The sequence below is a fragment of the Gambusia affinis genome, linkage group LG11, assembly GCF_019740435.1.
Source record: "Gambusia affinis linkage group LG11, SWU_Gaff_1.0, whole genome shotgun sequence".
NCBI classification, from domain to species: Eukaryota; Metazoa; Chordata; class Actinopteri; order Cyprinodontiformes; family Poeciliidae; genus Gambusia; species Gambusia affinis.
Window position 1 is genome coordinate 15,660,749 of NC_057878.1, and position 10,686 is coordinate 15,671,434.

Genomic DNA, 10,686 nt, shown 5'->3' on the forward strand with positions numbered 1-10,686 from the left:
AGACGCTTCTGACAGTCTGCTGAAGGGCTGTCTTATTAGGGGGATAAACTGATTTTACCTTAAATCGTCATAATGCCCATTTATTACTTTTCAGACTCGGGGATCGTGAAGGAGAGTAATTTCAGATTTAACCCAGCAGAAGGAGGCACCAGGTTTGTTTGCGGTGGGATATAAATGTAATAAAAGCATGAAAATATCACCGTGTCTGGACTGATCAATGAATGTCAGGCTTCTGTTTACCAGAGCTGCATGTTTGCACTGCTTTGTCAGGATTACAGAGACAGGAGCCTGAAACGCTATTAAAGATTATGGATTCGTGTCAAACATGAACATCTAGAGAAATAATCATAAAAATCACGACACAGTTGCCATGCAGTATAAATATAAAAAAGCTAAAAAATAATTCTGTCCGTTATTATCAAATAGAAAGACTTAAATTTTATCTGATGCATGAAAATCAGTTTTTTTAAAAAGTTAAATGTTACAGTTTGTAGTTTTGTTATTCTAAACAGGATTTATTTGTAAAAATTGGTGAATCCCACTCAGAAAATTTGTACCAAAATCCAAATTTTCAGAACTATATTGAGTTGCTATTTTGCTTTAATCAATATTCTTCAGTAGCTGTAGTAAATCAGTAGCGTTTAATGAGACCAATGTCAAAGTACCAGCTCTTAACCGCATAGACCTCACCAGTCTGATCACAGGCATCATGTTGTATAAGCATTTATACAGTGTCAGGTCTGTATCGGCCGCTTCTTTCTTCCTTCTGTGTGATTTCATGCGCCCTGCAGTGCTCTGTGCTCAGATACCCACAAATATGTGTCTTAGTTTGGAAAAACAAAGCACTAGACAGCATTTTATGACACTTTTTCTCTAACAACGGTCAGTTAAGAAAAACTGCATTTAATTTAGTTATAACCTTAATTATCAAAAAGTCACATTCAAATGTAGTAAACATGCAAATTTTTGTGTAGCATCTCAGCCAACTGAAGACAGCAGCAGCAGCAGCATTAGTAGAAGGAGGATGTGGGTTTATATATTGTAAACCTATGCAACTGTTGGTAATGGGTTTTAAAACATTATATCAACTTTCTTTACTGAGTTAACCAATGTTGGAAAAAGAAAATGGGAATTTCTTGCAAAAACAATGATTTCAACAAAATATTTTGGCTGTCAATCTAAATAAACCATAGATTTTATACTGATTTGATTAACTTTATTTAAGTATAGGATTAGTATTCAGTGTCTTTCAATGCCAAATCTCAAATGAGTCCTGTTGCTAGCAATGATAAAACATTCTCTAATCTACAATGCCAACTGAGGAAATTGTTACATTTCAGTTATAATTATACAGTGGAAGTGGTTTTACTCTAACAGTAAACCAAGCAATGCAGTTTTTATTTCTTAGTGAAATAAATAAGTGATTAAATAGTGCTGATATCCTAGAAAGATGCAGTTCTCCCTCATTAATTAAAAATTTTAAAAAGAGGTAGATTAAAAAACAAAGACAAGAAACTTTACTGTCATAATAATTAAACAGCTTGATTTACTGACATTAAGGTAAGTCCTTAAGATAAACATAAACATGCATGCTTTCCAATTCGTGAATCCAGTAAAGTCAGATGATTTTTGTATGTCATTCTACATAAACAGAAAAATGGATTAATATCAGTGTCTAGTCAGGATGAGAGATACTTTAAAAAAAAATCCAACATGACTTGAAATGAGATTTAAGCCTCCTGAAAGCAAAAGTAATAATTAGACATCACTTTACTTTAATAGGCAAATGTTAAAACACTGATTAGCTTTTCTTTGTTGCCTTGATTAATTCATTTGCTTGCATGAAAGCAAGCAGCTGCACATGTTTTGTAATCAGCAGCAGCAATCAGGAAAAACATTCCAATCTTTGCCACCATCTGGAGTGAGTGAGTGATATTGAGCACACAGAGATCGATCATGATTTTAAGGATGTGAATAAATTCAAAACCCCTTACAGTCCTGGAGATTTTTCTGAGAGTAAAATATTATGCCTTTGTTTTTTGTGTTTGTAATTGTCACTCTTCCCTGTCCGTATCCACTTCAGGCTCCACATAAATAGATTATAACAGTATAGTGCTACAAATAGATATCTCATTACAAACTATGAATGACCGAAAAAACATCTAATCAAAAGATATTGATTGAAAATAATAAAGATGATCAAATATCTCAAACTGTCATGAAACCATTGCATATTGAGAAACCTCACAAAATTAATTCTTTCTCATTTTCCTAATAATTTAATAAAATTGTCATAGAGAATAAAAATATTATTTAAAAGATGGGTTTCTGTTCATGATTATTGTTTACTTTGTTTTCTGTTATACTACAATCAATAGATTAAAGCATATTGTAAAATATTTTGCATGCAATATTAAGATAGTAAGCTGAACATATTCTAAATAGAAACAGAACTCTGCATGAGTCCCTCATTCTCTGGCAGTTACAGGAGCATCCATCAGTCCCTTTACAGAGTGTAAGATAAGCATATAAGACCCCAGCCCTGGGCTGTGAGTCTGTCATATACTTATTTATTTCAGTGTCAGATTACTGTGATATCTGTATAACCCAGACATGCTGGCTGTTATTCCCACAACCTCTTAGTTGATGTCCCACCCTTTAACCAGATCAGAGTCAAAAATTTGAAACTATATCACTTGAACGTGTAAAAGAGCAGATCAGAAATTGACAAAGTCTGAAACTGAAAGCACAAAAAAAAAATACGACATGATAAAATCTAAAACGGAAAAACCAAAAACTGAAATTCAGATAATAAATGTAAAATTAATATGAAAAAGTGTAATAACTGAAGTAAATCTTCATTCAAACTGAAAATTTAATTCAGCTATTTTTAACATCTAAATTGTGTTGAATTTCAGATTACATGAACAAGATTTGACCTTTAGTTTTTCCCACTTTTTCAATAAGATTGTAGTTCTCATTGTGCTTCACATCATATGTTTGTATACTTTTTTCCTCACTGGATTTTATTCTTTTGAAAACCTGATTTCACACAAGTTTTCTTCATCTAACATTAAAATTATTTTTGATCATTTGAAACAATGTAAAAGTGACAAAAAATAAAATTAAACAAAAATCAGAAAGAAGACTAATAGTTTTTCACAGCCATATATATAAATGTGTTATTAATTCATCTGTGGATTGATCTTGATGTTCAGCCTATCTGCTCTCCTACATGTGGTAAGCTTCTGTAAAATGTATTTCTTAAGCTTTTATGCTAGCAGATATCTCTGTAGAATATGGAGACATGTAAATAAAAGCAAACACTCATGCAACATGACCTAGATATGGGTATAAAACATCTTTGATGTGGAAATTGTTTGTAAAGTGAAACCGAGCTTTCTTGAATAAATAAACCTGAACATGTTTCACATTCCTCATCATTATATGTAAATTTTAGGTGACAGGATATCAATGAAACATTTCTTGAACAATCAAATAAACCACTAAATACAAATCGGTGTTAGAAAAATGGCAAATTACTAACACCCAGATCACACAATATTCTTTTGGTAAATCCAATAAAGCACATTATAGCATTAAATATTTCAACGGCTTTTTTAGTTGTAAATCTGTTCAACATAGATTAGAAATAAATTAGAAACACCACAACTTCAGTGTCACCCAACAGTTTTGTATAACTTGAAGAAGTACTGCTTTATGATGTTAATTTGGGGTAAATTGCATGTTTTATGTTTTGCTTTTTAAGATTGCAGAAGTACAGATTTTATTGAACAATCACATGTACCCTTTAAAATTACTTTTTAATAAATGTAGATTGCTCAGTGTAGGTATTAAGTTGCTTTAGGATTCACTTTTTTGCCACCACCTGGAACAGCATCGTATTGTTGCCTTTGTTTTTCTGTGAGACCGACTAAACTGGTGTTTTGCCTCGAGTTGTGTTGATGAGAATGAAAAATTGCAGAGTTTTTAAATACAGACAATGAAAGCAGCAATCCCGCAGTCCCTGAGGTGAAATGCTGAACAAAAATAATCACGCTCCCTCTAGTGTATAATGAGAAGGATCCTCATTAGCTCAGTGCTGCTTTTAAACATTTGACAGTCAGATCCTAGGTTAGCAGCCTCGACTGTAATCCCATTAACTTCATCAAGCTCAGCCCAGACTTAGTCGCTGGAAAAAATGGGGCTGAGACGGTGGAGGAGCTTACTGAAAGAAAGCTAATTCTATCAAATCGTGTGCATCTGGAAAATATCTCCAAAGTCCACATGAGGTTCTTGGGAATTCATGTGAAGGCAAATCTGTTTTTAACACCATTCAGAAGATTTATGGAAATCCCATTAAGGGGTGACTGACTGAGTTGGTGCAGCTGATGCAAGAAGACACAACCGACAAAGATGAACGATTTTTTATGGATTTTGACGACTATAAAGATGATGGAAGAGAGGGAAAAAAACATAGATCGCTGTGGTATACAGATGAGACACCATACATTTATTTGGTTTATTAGTTCTTAAAAATCATTTTGGTGGATCTTACAGTTTAAGCATTTGCATTAGAGCTGCACTCTTCATTAAATGGCAAAATGTCAAGAGTCATCATGACCAAATGCTATAATGCTTTTCAAAGTTTTCTATATTTAAACGTCCTGTCTTTTTGAATAATGCATTCTAAAGTCAACAGAAATTGTTAACATCTCACTGTGTATAAAATCTACTGGTATTATTTTCAGAAGCTGATTGCACAGAGTTATAGTTATTCTTTAGCAATACTTGTTTAGTGAATACACCTTAAAAGTTAATTTAGTTACTTTAAAACCTTCTTTAAAATTATATCAATATGATGATACCCCTTCATGTAAAACAGAAGATAATTAAAAGGTATTGCAAATCTATTATTGTAGCATGTGTACTATTTTTGCCACGAAGAATTTCACATCCTTATTACTGTTATAAAAAGTGCATAGAAAATAATCTAGATTTAAAGTCTATAATATAAAAACTAAAGATTTACATCCATCCATCCATCCATCCATCCATTTTCTTTACACCCTTCTTCCCTAAATGGGGTCGGGAGGGTTGCTGGTGCCTATCTCCAGCTGCGTCCCGGGCGAGAGGCGGGGTCACCCTGGACAGGTCGCCAGTCTGTCGCAGGGCAACACAAAGACATACAAGACAAACAACCATGCACACACACACTCACACCTAGGGAGAATTTAGAGAAACCAATTAACCTGACAGTCATGTTTTTGGACTGTGGGAGGAAGCCGGAGAACCCGGAGAGAACCCACGCATGCACAGGGAGAACATGCAAACTCCATGCAGAAAGATCCCTGGCCGGGAATCGAACCCAGGACCTTCTTGCTGCAAGGCAACAGCTCTACCAACTGCGCCACTGTGCAGCCCCTAAAGATTTACAACATAATGTTAATAATGATGATTATTTCTATAACACTGATTACAAAGCACAATGTACGAGATATAAGCAACTCCAGCACAAACTCAAAATAACAATAAGTTAAACTTGAGTTCACTCCAAAAGATCTTATTAATACTAGGAAAGTGACTCTTAAAGGGCTTCACTGTACCACATCAGCTGATCATCAGGGTGAGAATGTTACTATTAAATCAGTATTGTACCAAGAGTCTGCTGTACATCCTATTCTAACGGTCTTTACGGCTTTTGGAGATTTGCTTTAGCATGTTGCAGTATGTTCTTAAGGCAAACTTGCTTGCACGGCCAGATTAGCACACATTGCTGTTTCAAAATTCCTCCACCTGAAGACTATTGTCCATACAGTGGAATAGCTCAATCACTTGTTATATGAAACCTTATGAGTCAAAATGCTGAGTACCAATGTTCTCATAATGTGCACCTGTTTTCAAATGCCTGGGTTTTGCCATTTTAAGTAATAATAACTGTGGGCACAGCACTAATTTCAGAAATTGTGCATTTTCTTTAAAAATTTTATTTTAAGGAAAATTTAAGTATTTTCTTTAGACATTATTGTTTGATATTATTTAGATTTATCAGTTTTGCCTAAATGACAATAATTATCTCCAAATATGTTAGAAAAACAGACAGGCTGTTGTAGGGCATCTCAATATTTCACATGACTGCATGAGGTGCTTAAAGAAACAGCTAAATGAAAAACAAAAGATTATATTCCTGAAATACAAACTATTTATGAACTTTTACCAGTTGTGATGATGCAATACCAATATAACTAACACATTTACTTTCTTTAGAAACTTTTCTTTTGTTTGTATTTGAGTTGCTCCGATAAAACACATTAAGCTCAATTTGAGCTTCTTTAATGCTTATTATTTTTGATTCAGGATGAGCAAGAACAAATGGTGTGCATACCTGGGTCACAACACAGTCAGTAGCTGAACATTATGTTTGCCTTACAGTCTGGTAGTTCTTTACAGCCTGGAATATGGCATTTGAGGCATTTGGGCTACAGGTTTAACAAAAAGGAAGATTCTACAAAGTATAGCACAATAACCACAGGCAATGAAGCTGAATAAAAGTGGGAGTACAATATGGGCCGCCACAAAATGATCGACGGTGTAATGAAGGAGCTAATGAGGGGGATCAAGATTGCTGCAGGGCCAATAAATCAACACAACGGTGCCTAAAGTGATACAGGAGCAATCAGTAATGCTGGTCAGTGTTCAGGAAGCACAGGAGGGGGAAGGTAACCGGGGACAGAGGAGACGAGGGAGAGGGGTTGATTCTGTAATGAAAGTCAATGTCAGACCAATCCTCCTTTTCTGGTTTTAAAACAGCAATGTCATTGGGAAATCTGAGCTTTTGTGGAAAAAGTTGAATATAATTTAATGACGACAGTATCTGTTAATAGGGACTTCTATTGAAACCACCCTGCAGGTACAATCAATCCTTTCTGAGGGTCGATGAGACTTTGCACTGATCAGCATGTCCCGGGGAGGATTCTCCTGCGTAAGCTTTGTGGAGCCAAAGGTCAAACAACACTCTGGTTCGAACGCATCTTCCAGGTACCAGCCCACATCGGTCGTCATCAGAAAACAGGCTGACCTCTGCTAAAGCTCACAGATTAATTACATGGGCATCCCAAACAGACGACACTTATCAGTGCATGAAAACTCTCTGCTAGATTCACTGATATTCTGACTGGATTCAAAAACAGGCAAACAGACAGCCGATTGAAAATAATCACTGCAGAGATCAATAAGATAATTGTTTTTTATTGGGCGCTTTCTTATGTAGAGTCAATTAAAGCTGTGAAAAACATAAAATTTTCTGCAACCCAAAATATTTCTACATAAATCTACTTTTCATATATCTCCTCTGACAAATTTTTAATACTTTCTTGGCCTATTTGCTATGCAACAAAAAAAAAATTCAAGCCATGACAAGATAATCATTCCATATCCATTTATGTACAGTACAGACCAAAGGTTTGGACACATCTTGTAATTGAATTCAGTTACAAGGTGTGTCCAAACTTTTGGTCTGTACTGTATTTCAATAAATGCCACAAAAACACAACATTTTCTCCAAACACCAACCTCAGAGGGATTACAGGGCAGCTGCAGACATGGATCTGATATGGAGGAGACATTAACAGCTCTGAAATGTCTGCAAGGGTCTGGAGATGTAATGCTCAGGAAGTCATCCATCATTCCTAAATCGAGTTATCCTGCCAAAGGCTGTGGTTAGGATGGTAGAAAGAGGTTAACATGATTTCTGTTGGTAAGTTTGTGATAAACTACGAATCCAAAAGAAGTTCTTGAGGCTCTGATGAATCTGTATTGTGGGAAGACCTTAGAAGTCTCAGTCAGAGTGATAGGAAGAACAGAATCCAAAGAGAAACCGGACAATCAGCATATATGACAAATGCACTGGTGAGGTATTTAATCAAAGTTATTTTTAAAGGGAAATATACTTCTGATAAAGAGTAGCAAATGAAAATGACTACAAGACAGAGATCCCTAAACTGGGTCCACAATGACTGGCACCTCCCTGTCTGAAACACAGAACTAATTTGAGGGAACACCTAAAGCAATGCTTACTTTGTTGCTCTGAATATTTCTTGTGGCAAACAATGAAGTGCTGACTAAACAACTACAACCTCTTAGTTCCAGCAGGCTGTGCAGCCTTGTATCATCATCATTCAGAGTGCACTGGACCGACATTAAATATTGATAACAAAATAAGCTAAATCACATGGGAAACAAGGCTAAGAGGGGGAGTAGGACCTGCCGGTAGTGTAACAGCCCCTTCAGTGGGAAAAGACCTTCAGAGCATACTAATGTCAGCAGAGGCGCCTTACTGTCTCCAAACACACTGTGGAGAGCTGATGCCCAGGGGAAGGATTGGCACAGTCTAAATCACTGCATGCACGTGCGCATAACCACTGAGGATTTGCATCCACTCGGGTACTGAGCGATAGCTGAGCTGATACACCATTGATGCTATTAAATAAATGCACATCCCCGGTGGCAGAGGCAGATGCCCGGCTGCCCTTCATCCAAGAACAAGAGCAAACACACTCAGTTTGCCTGGTAGAGTGTGTGGAGGCTGCAGACCGAGAATAATGACAAGTTATCAGTATTTGTACACGGAACATACTGTATCTCACAAAGAGCTCAATTAAATGTCCTACCCATGTATAAAAGATATATATTTGATGCCCCTAATTTCAATGACAATGGAGGCCATCTCTGCCGGCTTCCTCAGGCAGCTTGCATTGTGTCCCCTGTTTGATTTGGGACACAACCAGAGTATTTACATAATCTGAATTAAATGTAAATCAAGCTGTTTCATCTCGGCTCTCCCCAGATTTGAGGGTGTCAAAGCGAGCGCTCAAGAACAGCACCCCCCCCCCAGCAGGGGGAAAGGGGCTCTTCATTGTCGAGAAATCTGGACTCGTAGGCCTGGAGCGGCTTCATTTCAGCAACCTCTGCGTTTTTCAGATTTACCCCAGATGCTCCCTGAAGGAGACGGAGGAGTCAGTTTGTCTTTAGGATACGATTCACGTAAATGAGGCCGTTTGGCCCCTAATCCTTGCCTAATTAAGTGCCGGTCTGCCTCCATGGAATGCTAAGGGCTGGACTCCACTACCTGTCGATTTATGGGAACAGCTGGAGCAGCCCTGCTGTCAGCAGATCAGCTCCACATAATTATCCAGCTTATTTATCGAGGACCATAACTGCAAAACCACCAAATACAGTTGAAAACGTCTACTCAAAATCCCTTCTGGTGACAGCTCAGACTTCTCTGTCTTTGTAAAAATATACCAACTTTTTTTATTTCCAAAACCAAGTTTCTCTTCAACAAAGACAACAGATCTGTCTCAAAGATGGGTTTCATGGTGCCGCTGCAACAAGAAAATGGGGTTAAGTTTAAACACTTTGCATCCATTAATGAAAACCATCATGAAATTTACATTAAAATCATTATGGAATGAATAATTAACACCAAGGAGCTGTTTGCCAGGGGGATTTCATTAATCAAACAATCAGAATTAATAGTTTGCATGTCACAGGAATGAAGTCAGTAAATCTTTGTCTAGTGTTTTGATTCAGCATCAAAGGTACAGATGTTTTTTAAAACCATGACATCACGTGATGCCAGGCTTTCTAAATATCCATAAAGTAAAACGTGCTGTTATTGGCCAATGCTGTGACCTACATAGCACCATTAATGATTCTCTGCTCTGTGATCAGCAGCTAATCAAGTCTGCCCTAGTTAGGCAACATCACAGAGAGTCAGAGTGCCACCAACTGGAGCTTTGGCAGGGAAAACACACCATGGTGGTTACACAGGAAACACACACAGTTAGCTCAACTTGTACTTAGATACAGCAGCAAGCTTTGTTATTTACTGAAACATATTCAGACTGCAGTTGTAGAAATTAGATTTACATGATTTACATGATAATGATGTGTGTCAATAGAGCATTTGGAACACGGACATAATCCACAAATTCTGTGGATTATAATGGAGGACATTACAGTGAGGAGAGAAAAGTGTTGGTCCATTTGTCAGCTCAGATTCAGTCATGTTCAGTCAGTCACCCTGCCAAATAAAGAACATGGTTTCCTTACTGAAGACTAAACTTCAGACAGAAAGAGCCACAATCAAACAGGAATGCTAAGAAAAGCAGAATGAAACCCTGCATTTCGTTCAAGACTTTAGGTAATGCTTGCAAAGAATTTTTAACATTTATACAACATTGTTAATTCATTTTCAGTCATTTTTATTTGTTCAAATACATCTGTTTATGCATAAGGCTGACAGTAGTTCCTAAAATGCCATATTTATGCTATATTTTGATCAACCTGCTTCAACTGCATTTGAGTTGTTTTATTTTGGTTCCACTGTGGAAGTAGAACAAGAGTTATAAAACAGTGTCACTGTCCAAATACACATGGACTGAACTCCTGCAGTGCTTGGATGAAAACATGTTCTAAAAGGTGGCTGAAGTTCGAGTAAAATTTAAACATTTGTTTCCGTGAGAGAAAAGTGAGAAAGTGCTGCGTTTTACTAGTAACTAGTCACAGCATGCTGTTGCCATGGCAGTCATTCACTTCCGTTGAGTTAGAAAAGGTTGCCACCTGGTGGGCACTCTAGCCTAGTGCATGTGAAATAACAAGAGAAGCTTTAAATTGTGAGTAAAA